The 15,438-nt window shown below is 41.2% G+C and overlaps 1 long non-coding RNA gene, 2 other non-coding genes and 1 pseudogene across 3 annotated transcripts; 2 read left to right on the top strand and 2 right to left on the bottom strand.

Moving 5' to 3' along the window:
- Positions 1–1,341: 1,341 nt before the first annotated feature.
- Positions 1,342–7,651, bottom strand: LOC129060178 (uncharacterized). The gene is made up of 4 exons (XR_008526663.1): positions 7,460–7,651; positions 6,070–6,121; positions 4,187–4,306; positions 1,342–1,528 (listed from the first exon to the last, which is right to left on the bottom strand). It is a non-coding gene; the product is annotated as an uncharacterized LOC129060178 (long non-coding RNA).
- Positions 4,524–9,120, top strand: LOC100451949 (cell division cycle-associated protein 7-like; annotated as a pseudogene).
- A 4,233-nt stretch (positions 9,121–13,353) lies between these two features.
- TRNAI-AAU (transfer RNA isoleucine (anticodon AAU)) lies at positions 13,354–13,427 on the top strand. Its single transcript has one exon. It is a non-coding gene; the product is annotated as a tRNA-Ile (tRNA).
- A 1,127-nt stretch (positions 13,428–14,554) lies between these two features.
- TRNAI-AAU (transfer RNA isoleucine (anticodon AAU)) lies at positions 14,555–14,628 on the bottom strand. The gene has a single exon. It is a non-coding gene; the product is annotated as a tRNA-Ile (tRNA).
- Positions 14,629–15,438: the final 810 nt, after the last annotated feature.

The following is a 15,438-nucleotide window of genomic DNA, read 5'->3' on the forward strand; positions in this document are numbered from 1 at the left end:
TTGCTTCCCTGATCCATTCGCCGCAGTCTCAGAGTTGGAGCAGCTTGGTGTTTACTCCCGGGCCTTTCCCGGATGGGAGAAGGAAGCCTGCGCGAGAACTTGAATTTTTTCGAGTCAGAATCAGCAAGTTGTTGTTGTTGTTGTTGTTGTTGTTGTTGTTTTGTTTGAGACCAAGTGAGCCACCGCACCCAGCCAAGAATCGGTTGTTTAAGAAAGACTAGGTTTCCACGTAAGAAGCAGGGTTCTTTGGGCCAAATGTTGACCTTTTCTCTTTTCTTTTTTCTATCTTCTTGATGAAGAGAATGCAATAGGAAGAATGTGAAGATTTTTAAAAATTGTTTTTGGCTGTTTCACGTTTGGGGATTTTTTGTTCCCTGCAAGGAAAAAAAGAGTTAAAGAGAACAAAGGAAAAAAAATCGTTTTGTTATCCTTTGCATATAGCGAAGGGGCCACAATTCTCGTCCCGTCTGCCGGTTAGCTCGGTTGCTTAGAGTGTTGTGTTAATTACGCTAAAGGTCGCGGGTTTGATCCCCTTACGGGCCACATGAGGGGAATTCGTTCTTTACCACTTTTGTTGATCACATCCCTTGTGAATTCTGCTTCCAGTTTCTCCGAAAGTAAGCTCTATATCTCCACTACTGAACTGGAAACACAGTCTTTTAAAAGAAGTAATGTGGGCGAGGGCGGTGGCTCACGCCCGTAATCCCAGCCCTTTGGGAGACCGAGGTGGGCGGATCACTTCAGTTCAGGAGTTCGAGACCAGCCTAGCTAACATGGTAAAACCCCCGTCTCTACTAGAAATACAAAAATTAGCCAGGCGTGGTTGCGAGCGCCTGTAATCCCAGCTACTCGGGAGGCTGAGACAGGAGAATAGCTTGAACCCGCGGGGGGGAGGGGGGGCGGTGCGCAGAGGTTGCAGAGAGCCAACATCGTGCCACTGCACTCCAGCCTAGCTGATAATAGCGAAACTCAATCTCAAAAAAAAAAAAAAAAAAGAAAAAAAAAAGAAGTAACATGTGAGAGCTAAGATGGAGGCCTTCATTTTTGTTTTTAAGTAAAATTGAGTAAGGTAAGGGGTGTGTGCCAAGGGAAGGGGAAATAGCGTTAAACAATTTCCAGTTTTGTTTTAGACAAAACTTTTTGAAACATCGTTTCACATTAAACTTGTGAAAGACAAAAAAAGATTCTATTTGCTGTGGCTGGTTAGCTCAAGTGGTTAGAATTCGGTCATAGATTCCCGTTTGTCCCTGGCTAAGAATACTTCGTGGTCTCGCAAGTCCTCTCCAAGGTTTAACAAAGTCCCCAATAAATCTGTAGAATCCGATGGCTGTTCCCTCACAATTTAGGTCTTTGCTTTTATTTCCAACCTCATACATAGAAAATTGGCCTATGTGAATTGTCTCCATCTGAGAAGAAATTGTAAAGCCATCTGCACTTCCAATCACTTCCACACTTGGGTTTTCACCGGATCACATGAAATAGGATTTTTAAATGACATATGTGAACAATTTTCATCAACATCAACACACTAGGAAAAAAAAAGAAACCAAAAGCTTCATTTTAAACTGAAACGACATGTAAAAGACATTATTTTGTAAACGCCTAATTAAAGTTTAATCTTGGGGTATGAAATATGGTGGGCACAGTGGCTCACGCCTGTAATCCCAGCACTTTGGGAAGCCGAGACAAGTGGATCACTTGAGGTCAGGAGTTCGAGACCAGCCTGGCCAACATGGCGAAACCCCGCCTCTACTAAAGATATAAAAATTAGCTGGGTGTGGTGGCACACACCTGTAGTCCCAACTACGCGGGACGCTGGGGCACGAGAATCGCTTGAACCTGGGAGGCGGAGGTTGTAATGAACCGAGATCATGACACTGCACTTCAGTCTGGGCGACAGAGCGAGATTCTGTCTCAAAAAGTAAAGAAAATAAATATATTCACATTTCAAAGTTAAAAAGCATAAAAAGATACAGTAAAAAGTCTCTTCTTATGTCTTATCCACCCAGAAATCATTTCCAATGTCCATAGGTAAACTCTATGCATAGTTGTTTATGTATCCTTTCCAATATTTATACAAATTCTTGTTTCTATTTATTTGTTTATTTAGATGAAGTCTGGCTCTGTGGCCCAGACTGGTGTGCAGTGGCACCGTCTTGGCTCACTGCAACCTCTGCCTCCTAGGTTCATGCAATTCTTGTGCCTCAGCCTCCCGAGTAGCTGGGACTACAGGTATCTGCCAGCATGCCTAGCTAATTTTTTGTATTTTTAGTAGAGACAGGGTTTCACCATGTTGGCCAAGCTGGTCTTGAACTCCTAGCCTCAAGTGATCCACCCACCTTGGCCTCCCAAAATGCTGGGATTACAGGCGTTGAGTTACCGTGTCTGACCATCTCTTTTTATAAAAGAACGCATCGTGTTGCAATTTGCCTTCATCACTTCACAATGTAACTTGGAATCACTATTTTATCAGTATTTAAAAATCTAGCAAATAACACTTTACAGTTGGCAAAATCAGAGCTCATTTTCAAAAGAGTTGGCACATTCAGCAGAAGTTGAACCTGAAATATTCTGTTTGCATCATTGAAGGAGGGAATGCATACAAGAAGGAGACTTTGAGAAACTTGAAAGTCGGAGAGATGATGACAGTTATAATTTTCTGCTAGAAAGGAGGACAACACATTTTCTGCCTAACAGCATAAAATAGTACATGAATATGTATTAATTTAGCAAATATTTACTGATTTCTCCACTCTTCAGAGTGCAATAATTAGTTATTGTTCTATGTCTGGTAGTTGCTGATGAGATATTGTTATGTGGAAAAAACAGAATCCAAAACAGTTTTGCAAGATTATGATTTTTTTAGTTTTAAAAAAACTGTATTATGGGATGATTTACTTATGATAACTTGTACAATTTGATGTTTTGGCATATTTATACATATATGTAACAACTACCACAATCAAAGTAGAGAACATTTCCATGATCCCAAAAAGTTCCCTTGTGGCCTGTGATAGTGAAACCTGTGAATATGTTATCTTTCAGAGCAAAAGGAACTTTGCACCTGTGATTAAATTAAGGATTATGAAGTGAGGTGATTATCCTCAATTACCTGGATTGGGCGTTGTAAACACAAGGACCTTTTTAAGAGGGATCATTGTCAGAGAAGGAGATGTGACAGTGGAAGCAAAAGTTGGAATGATGAGGCCGGGCGCGGTGGCTCATGCCTATAATCCCAGCACTTTGGGAGGCCGAGGTGGGCAGATTGCCTGAGCTCAGGAGTTTGAGACCAGCCCTGCCAACATGGTGAAACCTCATCTCTACTGAAAATACAAAAATTAGCCAGTAATCCTGACTAAATGCGCCTGTAATCCTCGCTACTCAGGAGGCTGAGGCAGGAGAATTGCTTGAACCCGGGAGGCGGAGGTCGCAATGAGCAGAGATTGCACCACTGCACTCCAGCTTGGGCGACAAAGTGAGACTCCGTCTTAAAAAAAAGAAAAAAAGCTGCAGTGCTGCAGGGTGATGAGCCAAGTAATGCCAGCAGCCTCTTCTAGCTGGCGAAGGCAAGGAAACAGATTCTCCTCTAGAGCTTACAGAAGGAAGACAGTTCTGCTGACTCACTCTAGGCCCCTGACATCCAGAGCTGTGAGATAATAAATTTGTGTTGTTTTAAGCTATTAAGTTTGTGGTAAGTTTTCACAGCAGTAATAGGAAACTAATGCATGCCCTTTCCCAGTCAGTCACACTCCAACCACACAATTTCCAGTCAACTATAGGCCCTTTCCTTCATGATGGTTTTGCCTTTTCTGGAATTTAATCTAAATGGAATGTACTCTAGTTCCTGGTTTTTGCTCAGAACATTTTTGAGATTCATTCATGTTGTTGCACATATCAGTAATTTATTCCATTTATTAGCACTTTATTGGTAAAATGTATTCTATTTGTACAGACATGCCACCATTTGTTTTTCCATTCATGTGTGGGTGAACATTTTTATTATTTTCACATTCTAGCTATTATAAATAGGGCTGCTGTGCAAATTTGTGTAACAAGTCTTTGTGTAGACATATATAAGCCAGAGTTCTTCAGAAACAGACAACCAATTGTGTGTGTGTGTGTGTGTGTGTGTGTGTGTGTGTGTGCATGTATGTGTGTAGACAGTGATTTTAAGGAATGGACTTACATGATTGTAGAGTCTGGCCAGTTCAGATTCTGCACGGTATGCCAGCAGGCTGGAGACCCAGGAAAAAGTTAATGTGGCAGCTAAAACTCAAAGGCTGTCTGCTGGCAAAAGTCTCTCTTCCTAGGGAGAGAAATTAGTCTTTTTTCTCTTAAGTATTTTTCAACTGGTAGGAAGCAATCTGCTTTACTCAAAGTATACTGAATTAAATGTTAATCTCATCCAGAAGTACCTTCACATCAACGTCTAAACTAGTGTTCAATCAAATATCTGAGTACTATCAGCTAGCCATGTTGACATGAAAAATTAACCATTGCATATGTTTTCACTTCTTTTCCAGGAAATACCTACGAATGGAATTGCTGGTCATTTAGTAAGTGGTTGTTTAACTTTATAAGAAGCTATCAGTGTTTTCCAAAGTGGTGGTGCACTTTACATTCCAAAAAGCATTGTATGAGAATTCCAGTTGTACAACCTCCTCAGCATTTGTTATTGTCAGACTTAATGTTTGTGCAAAGATATCCTATGACATCTTTGCCTATTTCATAATCATTACTTTCTCCTATATTTCCTTCTCAGAGATTTATAAATTAGTACTTTTGTTTAGGCCTATGATCTATTTTCAGTTAATTTTTTAATATATTCTAAAATAAGCATCAAATTTAATTTTTTTTCCATATGGCTATCTCCTTGTTTCTGCACCATTTTTGAAAAGACTATCCTTTCCTCATAAAGTACATAGGCACCTATGTTGAAAGTAAATTTATTATACATATACATCTATTTTTGAAGTCCCTATTTTATTCCATTAATCTATATGACTTTCCTAATTATACTTCAATTTGTGGGCCAGTTAGGATGGTTATTATCAAAAAACAGAAAATAAATTGGTAAGGATTTATTGGTAAGGAACCTTGTGTATTGCTAGTGGAAATGAAAAGCAGTGCAGCCACTGTGGAAAACAGTAAGATTCCTCAAAATTTTCTTTTTTCTTTTGACAGTCTTGCTCTGTCCCCCAGGCTGGAGTGCAGTGGCGCAATCTCAGCTCACTGCAACCTCCACCTCCTGAGTTGAAGCAATTCTCCTGCCTCAGCCTCCTGAGTAGCTGGGACTACAGGCACATGCCGCCATGCCTGGCTAATTTTTTTTGTATTTTAGTAGAGACCGGTTTCACCATGTTGCCCAGGCTGGTCGCAAACTCCTGAGCTCAGGCAATCTGTCCACCTTGGCCTCCCAAAGTGCTGGGATTACAGGCGTGAGCCACTGCACCCGGCCAATCCTCAAACTATTAAATGTAGAATTACCATACGATCCAGCAATTCCATTTTTGCGTATATATCCAAAAGAAATGAAAACAGGGGCTCAGATTCATAGCAGCGTTATTCACAATAGCCAAATATCCATCAACAGATTAATGGATAAACAAAATGTAGTATACACATACAATGGAATATTATTCAGCCTTGAAAGGAAATTCTGACTGGGCACAGTGGCTCATGCCTGTAATCCCAGGACAGTGGGAGGCCCAGGTGAGTGGATCACCTGAGGTCAGGAGTTCGAGACCAGCCTCACCAACATGGTGAAACCCCGTCTCTATTAAAAATACAAAATTAGCAGGGTGTGGTGGCTCATGCCTGTAATCCCAGCCAGAGGCTGAAGCAGGAGAATCGCTTGGACCTGGGAGGCGGAGGTTGCAGTGAGCCAAGATAATACCACTGCATTGCACTCCAGCCTGGGCAACAAGAGCAAAACTCAGTCTCAAGAAAAAAAAAAAAAGGAAATTCTGACTCATGCTAAAACATGGATGAACCTTGAAGACATTATGCTAAGTGAAATAAACCAATCACAAAAAGATGAATATTTTATATTCCATTTATATAACGTACCGAAGTAGTACAATTTGTAGAGAGATAAAGTGGAATGGTGGTTTTCTGGGAACTAGAAAGAGGCAAGGATGTGGAGTTAGTGTTTAGTAAGTACAGAGTTTCACCTGGAAAAGATGGAAAAGTTCTGGAGACAAATGGTGGTAATGGTTGCACAACAATGTAGATGTACTTAATGCCACAGAACTGAACAGTTAAAAATGGCTAAGATGGTAAATTTTATGTTATGGTTGCTTACATAATAAAATAATTACACACCAGAGACCTATGACATATGTAAAGCCACATTTTTAAAAATGATAAAACTCTAACACCTTATTAGAGACTGACTCAGGTACCTACAGCAAGTAATAGGTGGAGTTGTCAGTAGCCTCTCAAACTGAGGTGTTTGATGGTCCCTGACTAACACCCAAGGGTTACCTCTGCATTTATAACACAATCATCACTTTAGTTATGGATAGAAAAAACGCTTAAAGCTGTCTCCACATGTCTCTCATTTTCTACCCTCTCTTTTTGCACTGCACTTGGCCTGTGGTCTGGGTGTGAGGTCCACATTCCTTCTGAGAACTCATAGACCAGCACTCTGAGCTCTTCCAACCCCCTTCTCCTATATTTCAGCCTCCAGGCTCAAATCCTCCTTTACTGATCTTTATTTATTTATTTTTGGAGACAGAGTCTTGCTCTATTCCCCAGGCTGGAGTGCAGTGGCCCAATCTTGGCTCACTGCAACCTCTGCCTCCTGGGTTCAAGTGATTCTCATACCTCAGCCCCCTGAGTAGCTGGGATTACAGACGCCCACCACCACAGCCGGCTATGTTTTGTATTTTTAGTAGGGACGGGGTTTCTCCATGTTGGCCAGGCTGGTCTCGAACTCCTGACCTCAAGGCGATCCGCCCGCCTCGGCCTCCCAAAGTGCTGGGATTACAGGCATCAGCCACCGCGGCCGGCCGCTGATCTTTCTTTAATCATTCTTTTAAAAATGATGGATATCTTAATGGTTTTCTTCTTTTCTTTTCTTTCCTCCTGTCTTTCTTTTGTTTTATTTTATTTTATTATTTTATTTTTTGAGACAGGATCTCTGTCACCCAGGCTGAAATGGTTTCTTATAGGAAATAATCTTTGGAGCCTCTCCGAACCCACTCCACTACCATACAGAGATAATTTTATTAAGTTCGGATTATATCCTTTCAACCTTTATCTACATCTATGTGAAATTATCTTTATCTACATATTTGTAATTATATTTTTTCATAAATAAAGCCCAATAGACATGATGTTATGTGTTCTTTAAACTTAATATGTCTTGGACACATTTCAAACATACTTATATCTAAAGGTCTGCCTTATCTTAGCTATTTGATTCTATGGCGTAGCATAATTTATTTAACTAGACCTCATTTGTTGGGCATTCAGGTGGTTCCTACTTTCTCTCTCTCATAAAGAAGTTTCACATCGCCTCCAGCTCCTCCTGTTGTGCGACCGCTACGCGCCCCGCTGCTGTGCTCCGCCGGCTCCAAGCGCAGACCAAGGGGTCCGCTGCCAGCAAGGCTGCTCTCCGCGTGCCGCAAAAGGATCTCAGAGTAAACACGACCTTAAATTCGATATGTGAAATTGATTTCCATGGAAACCTCGTCATCCTCTCATGACAATTGTGACAGCTTTGCTTCTGATAATTTTGCAAACACGAGGCTTCAGTCAGTCCAGGAAGGCTGCGGGACCAGCAGGCAGTGCAGACACTCTGGACCTTTCAGGCAGGCGATGAAGTTTCCAGGGCGAAACACCAGGGAAGCAGCCAATAAAAAACAGAGTACCCCAAACCCTCAAGAAATTCTATGACCGGTTCCAATTCTGATTCAGAAGATGAAAGTACCATGAATTTGTTTTTTTGTTTTGTTTTGTTTTGTTTGAGGAAAGTGCTTTAAATATAAAGCAAAACAAAGCAATGCTTGTAAAACGCATGTCAGTATTAGACAGCTTCCCTGGTTTGTTCCCTGGAAGACATTCCCCGCCAGGCCCCAACTCACAATCAAGGAGACCCCAAGGTAAACATTCCTGGGTGTTGCTTCAAGGAGACATTCTGAATGGAGGGAGCTCGGCCTCTTAGATGTCAAAGTCAGGATCCTCGGGTCCCTTGGCGCTCTACCTACGGAAGAGAAGGAAGAAAAGACAGAGGAAGAAGAAAGAGAAGGAAGAAAAGTACGTGTTGGTGAGAAAGAGGAAGATCGTGGACGGCTACATGAACGAAGTTGAGATGCCCAGAAATCGTCCCGCCAGATCACCCGTTATCCTTCCACATATAATTTGCTCACCGGAAGAAATTACAGAGGAAGGTTTGGAGAACACCTGCAGCAACTCTCAAGAGAAGATATATAACCGTTCGCTGGGTTCTATTTGTCATCAATGCCGCCAGAAAACTATTGTTACCAAAACAAACTGCGGAAACCCAGACTGCTGGGGCTTTCAAGGCCTGTTCTGCGGCCCCGACCTTAGAAACCCTTGTGGTGAAGAGGTCAGGAATGCTCTGCTGGATGAGAACTGGCATTGCCCGCCTTGTCGAGGACGTGCAACTGCAGTTTCCGCCCGCAGCGAGATAGACTGTGGGGAACTGGGGTCCTTGTATATTTAGCCAAATACAATGGCTTTGGGAATGTGCGTGCTTACTTGAAAAGTCTGAAACAGGAATTTGAAATGCAAGCATAATATTGGAAAATTCACTGCCTGTCTTCCACTTCTCAAATCTCTCTTGCTGAAGTTTTCAATTTTGTCATTGCTTGAAACCTGAGTTAAAAATCTTGGTGATCAGTCTGTTTTATAAGAAACTTCCATCAAGAAGCAAAACAAGAACAAAAACAAAAACAAAAAAAACCTTCCATCAAGAATCTTGACAATCAGCCTGTTTATAAGAAGCTCCAATCAAGATAAATCTCAGTAGAGACGTGTTTCTGGAGCATCACTAAACGAATATTGCTGGCTATACTTTCCCCTCCTGCAGTTTTCTCCTCTGCTCCCCACAACCTCCAACTCATAGCACTCCTTTCTGTTTCCAATGGTCCTCTCCCCCTGCTTAGTTTCTGAAGTCTTTTCAAATGACAATTTTATGAAAGCATATTTGATTTAGTTGCTGTTGAAATATCCCTGAAGTCCACTCATGAAACCTAAGCACTTAAAAACACAGTAGTAGTATTAATTAACTATATCTGTTGAATTTCAGAGAACAGCCCTCTAACTTGTTTGTGCAAAAACAATGGGTATGTGGGCTGGGAGCCATGGCTCATGCCTGTAATCCCGGCACTTGGGAGGCAGAGGCGGGCGGATCACCTTAGGTCAGGAGTTCAAGACCAGCCTGGCCAACATGGTGAAACCCAGGCTCTAGTAAAAACACAAAAATTAGCTGGGCCTGGTGGTGGGTGACTGTAATCCCAGCTACTCAGGAGGCTGATGCAGGAGAAACGCTTGAAACTAGGAGGCGGTGTTTGCAGTGAGCAGAGATGGTGCCATTGCACTCCAGCCTGGGTGACAAGAGGGAAACTCCATCTCAAAAAGAAACAAAAAACCAATGGATATGATTTAGTGTTTATACTAGTTGATATTTTTAACAGAATCGAGGCACAAAAGTCTTAAAACCATGTGGGAAACTTAAGTAATTGTTGCAGAGTGTAGCATATTACTTCAGATGCCTCTCATGAAAATATTCCATGTATTGTGCTTATGATACAAGTTGTCACATTTGAGTCTTAGTTGCTGCTAATTTCTTCTGCCTTAAAGTTAAGTGTAGCATCTCCCTTACACAATCATGATCCAAAGGTTTGTGGGCAGTGTTATACTTACAATATAGATATATACATAGATATATATGTCTATCATATATATAGACATATATATATGTCTTCATATATATAGACATATATATGTCTTCATATATAGACATATATATATGTCTTCATATATATAGACATATATATATGTCTTCATATATATAGACATATCTATATATATATCTATATATATGATAGACATAGATATGTCTATCATATATGTCATATAAAGTTCTACCATTGTAATTTCCCAGGATATCTTTCGAGGTCTTTCCTATACGATACAGGAAAGACATCCTGGGAAATTACAGTGGTGAAACTCTAGGAGTAGGCTGATTGAATTCTTGGTATAAAACTTCAACATGGCCGGGCGCGGTGGCTCACGCCTGTAATCCCAGCACTTTGAGAGGCCAAGGTGGGCGGATCACAAGGTCAGGAGACCGAGACCATTCTGGCTAACACGGTGAAACCCCGTCTCTACTAAAAAACAGAAAAAAAAATTAGCCAGGCGTAGTGATGGGCGCCTATAGTCCCAGCTACTTGGGAGGCTGAAGCAGGAGAATGGCGTGAACCCGGGAGGCGGAGCTTGCAGTGAGCCGAGATCGTGCCACTGCACTCCAGCCTGGGCGACAGAGCGAGACTCTGTCTCAAAAAAAAAAAAAAAAAAAAAATTCATCATAATTGTAGTTTTCCAAGTTTATTTCAGTTCACATGTTAAGTATTTCAAACAAATTCTTGGGCCATTTTGGGTGGAAACTTGATATTAATAACCAGTGTAGGGTTCTTTGCAGTTTCTTGAAAAAATTGTAGGCTACGCACAGGGTTCATATTTAGATTTTAAGCACCTTTGTAACAATGAGAAGTTCTTTTTTGGAGATGGGTAACTGTCAACAGTTTGTTAACCTGATATCTCTGCTGATTTAGTTTCTGGGCAGAGTTCTTGTGTTGGCATTCTCCTTTTCTTTTGCATTAATCAAGTTGTTTGGTAGAGGTGGAATCTAAGTGTTTTTGTCTCAACCACCTGGGAAAATAGTTGTAAGTTGACCACTGTCTGATTTACAGAATATAATTTCTCTAAATCCACTCACATCTTTCTTTCTTTCTTTCTTTCTTTCTTTCTTTCTTTCTTTCTTTCTTTCTTTCTCTCTCTTTCTTTCTCTCTCTCTCTCTTTCTTTCTTTCTCTCTCTCTCTCTTTCTTTATTTTTTTTTTTTGAGACGGAATCTTGCTCTGTCGCCCAGGCTGGAGTGGTGGAGTGGAAAGTGGAGTGGCCCTATCTCACTGCAACCTCTGCCTCCCGGGTTCAAGCAATTCTCCTGCCTCAGCCTTCCGAGTAGCTAGGACTACAGCTGCACGCCACCACGGCCCGGCAAATTTTTGTATTTTTAGTAGAGATGGGGTTTCACCATGTTGATCAGGCTGGTCTCGAACTCTGACCTCGAGATCCACCCGCCTCGGCCTCTCAACATGCTGGGATTACAGGAGTGAGCCACCGTGCCCGGCCCACATATTTCTCATATAGATTTATTTCTGTTCTCTCTTTTTAAAATTTTCACTGAAAAAAATGCAGGTGTGCTTGAAATATGGCTTTATACCTAAAAGGAACATTTATATTACTTCCAATAAATAAGACGTATTAGCTACTTCATAGAGAAAATAACGAAAAAGACAAATACAGTGAAAAGTTGTTATTTTTTTAAGGGTAACTGATTTACAAATTCAGATACATGAAATGATTCTCAGTGAAACTAAAGAAGTTCTCAGAGAATATAATAAAAATGCTAAATTCAATTTCTCCAAATACACTTTAAAATTAGAACGTTAACTATTTGAAATGGTGAACAAAAGCCTTCTTGTCTCGATACAATTGTAGGGTTACTAGGATTTTATAATTTTAGTATAAATACCATAAGATATAATTGAATTAGTGGCTAAATATTTATGCCATAATAAAAGCAACTAGGATACTCAATCTCCTGAGAATTTCAAACAAAACAGCTTTTAAAGATGTACACAAGCAACTCTTTCTAACACCACCACTGATAGACGTAGAATGTAACTTTTACAAGAAAGGTAATTTAAAGGTCATCAGCGAACAACTTATCAAAAATCACCTAGCACAAGCGAGTTCACACAGATCACTGGTCTCCGTACCCTCTGTTCTGGGGAAGGACAGGGATGGCCTAAGACAGGGACTGAGCAGACTCGCTGTGGGGAACTCAGGTTCTGGGCGGGTCCCATTCATCCACTCGCAATCCCCTAGGCTGTGCCAGATGGCAATCACCCTTGGGCCTCCTAGGTACAGACGCTGGGAGGACCGCCCAGATTCACTTACCAGAAGATGCCCATAGAGCCTCGAGGCAAAGGTGTTCCAATTTCCTCAGGTGAAGGATATCTACTGGTGGCTACAGGGCACAAAAAAGTGCGTGGATCCCACATACCAGTTCACGTCCAGCAGAGATCCGAATGCCCATTTTAGTTACATTTGACCCTCCGGACCCCTGGTCCCAGAACCTGCCCTCCCCCAAGCTCTCTCTCTACCTCTGTTCCCATTCCAATCAGTCAAACAGAGCATTCCAAGGCAAACCCAAAAGAAGAACAGGCAATTTAGCCACCCTGGGGCCTGTAGCCTGAACTCTTTAGACATGTTGTCCCAGTCGGAGCCTGGAGACGCAGCTCAATATCTGCTTGCCCCAAGAAATCTGAGGCTCCGAGATCTCCGGACAGCCCTGGAAGACAGGCCGCTGCGTTTATATAATAACAGGGTCCTCTCTGGTGCCAAAAGCCTGCAACCCATAGCAGAAAATAGCTCCTCCAAATAGCTCTTCATCCTCCAAGCAACTGGGAGATGATTCCAGTCAAGTTGGAATAATAGGGATCAGATTTACATTCCTGCTGTAAAGAACCAAAACCTAACAAAAAAGATGAAATGACACTTTTCAAGACATACAGTATTTGGTAAGGAAGAATAGTAACCCCTGAATCACAGGGAAAAAAAAAAAATGAATGATTGGAGAGAGGCGGAGGTGAACACTAGGATTAGCCCCTAACTATGGCCTTGAGTTTCCAGGCCCCAATGCAGAAAGGCAGAACCCAAGCAGAGCCTGGTGGACTCCCAGAGTTGATGAGGAGTTGATAGACTGGGAGACAGGGGCAGCTAGAGTTAATATGACAGCATACCAGAAAGAAGAGAGCTGTAATAAGAGATAACTCCAGAAAGAACTTCTGCAATATTCAGCTTAATACTCATGAGTATGTGCAGGTATGGAAACTATACAGGACAGAAAAGAGTACCCAGAATGATCAGAGGTAATATGATATTGAATTGTCTAAAGTAACTAAGAAATTGTTTCTCCTTGTGAGACAAACAGGAATTATATTGCTGAATTTAATGCTTTCACCAAAAAAAAGGATGAGGGTCTAGATTAATTGGGGGGGGGGGGTGGTGTGTGGGGGAAGAGACCCAAAATGTTGGCCGGTTAGTTCAGCTGGTTAGAGCGTGGCGCCAATAACGCCAAGGTCGTGGGTTCGATCCCCATACGGGCCACATATTTTCCTCAGTACTTTTTCTCGGTAGTTCTAGAGAAACTCGTCGGTTTTCAGCCACCGAAGAGCTAAGGATAATTAACAATGCAACTCGTCGGTTTTTAGCCAGCGAAGAGCTGAGGCTGATTAACAATGCTCTCAGATGGTCCAAATTCCCTGCCATCATTTCTTAATCTATCTGAAACCTAACTCCATTCCCGAATCACCCAAATTTCTACATCTCCTCAGGTAAAGTTTTTATTCTTTTCCTCCAGGTATAAGGGCTGGGGACAGAAAGCTGTTCAGAGCAGAGGGCCCAAGATCGGGAGTCCTGCCGAAGGAAAAAAAAAAAAAAAGAAAAATTAGAAGATTATTGGCTTCTTAAACATTATTTAAATAAAGCTTACTTGATTTCAAATTGTCCTTCCAAATTACTACTGAAACCAACCTTGTTTCTCAAATTGACAAGAGATACAAGATAAAGAGAAGAAATATTGAATTGCCCTTTCAAGTTGGAAGCAGTATGCAAGGTGCATGTTTATTAATCACAAGAGGCCAGATTCGACTCCTGTCTAGTTCATCCTTTGCTAAAAACCAAACCAAACCAAACCAAAACAAAACACACCAAGTCTGTGTTCCATGTTCAAAGTGATAGCTTCGTCTCAGGGCAATCTTTTCTGTCAGTTAAATCTGAAAAAGTCTTCAGAGACATATAATAACAATCTCCTAAGAATTTGTTCTCTTTATCTTGTATCTTTTGACAATTTGAGAAAGAAGGTTGGTTTCAGAAGTAATTTGGGAGGACAATTTGAAATCAAGTAAGCTTCATTTAAATAATTTTTAAAAAGCCAGTAATCTTCAAATATTTTTTTCTTTCATTAGGCAGGACTCCCATTCTGGGGTCCTCTTCCCTGAACAGCTTTCTGTCCCCAGCCCTTACACCTAGTGGAAAAGAATAACCTTACCTAAAAAGATGTAGAAATTTGGGGGATTCGGGAAGGGAGTTAGAATTCAGATGGATTAAGAAATGACGGCGGTGAATTTGGACCATCTGAGAGCATTGTTAATTACCTTCAGCTGGCTCTTCGCTGGCTGAAAACCGACGAGTTTCTGCAGAACCGCCGTAAGAAAACACTAGGGAAAAGTATATGGCCAGTACGGGGATCGAACCCGCGACCTTGGCGTTATTAGCACCACGCTCTAACCAACTGAGCTAACCGGCCAATGTCACAAACGGTCCTTTTTGTTTCTTTTAATCTCGACCCTCATCGGGGGTCGCATTAAATTTTTTTAATTTTTTTTTTTTTGGGGGGGAACGCATTAAATTCAGCAATATAATTCCTGTTTGTCTCACAAGAAGAAACAATTTCTTAGTTGCTTTAGATTCTTAATAAAAAGAATGAGAAACTTTCTCTTAAAACAAAAACAAAACAAGGAAATAACATTTTTTATTTATTTTTATTATTTTATTTTTTAAGCTGTGTTCCTAGAGTTGAAAGAGGACGCTTAAAAATTTCAGACTGCGGCGAATAGTCCAGGAATCCATGGAAACATTTGTTGCTTTCTAAATGTCTGCTAATCAGCACGTGCAGACAATGAATCAGACTCGGTGAAATATTAGCAAGTCCTTGTTTTGTAAGAGCCATTCACTAACACAGCCTAGAAATTGGCACCTGAAGGATATTCCCGACGAGTCTGTTTCCGATGGTCCCACCGTCGAGATCGTCCCAGGTTTCTTACGCCCGGAGCCTTCATTTGGAACTTTCCCTACCTGTCGCCTCAGATTTCCAGTGACCTCAAATCAAAGCCCACTTTGAAGACCTTGGTATTGGAGAATTCTAGAAATGTGGCTCTACTCACCATTCAGAAACGGTTAAACCGATCTTTCTACCCATCCATTGTCTCCCAAAAATATTGCCATTGTTTTTAATATCTTCTTTATCGCTCCAGAGATTTTGAACGCATAGCCAAAGTTAAACAAATGTTTTCTTTTTTCTCTTCACAAATAGTGGCATTTTATCTACTTTTTAAAT

The sequence above is a fragment of the Pongo abelii genome, chromosome 5, assembly GCF_028885655.2.
Source record: "Pongo abelii isolate AG06213 chromosome 5, NHGRI_mPonAbe1-v2.0_pri, whole genome shotgun sequence".
In the NCBI taxonomy this organism is placed as follows: Eukaryota; Metazoa; Chordata; class Mammalia; order Primates; family Hominidae; genus Pongo; species Pongo abelii.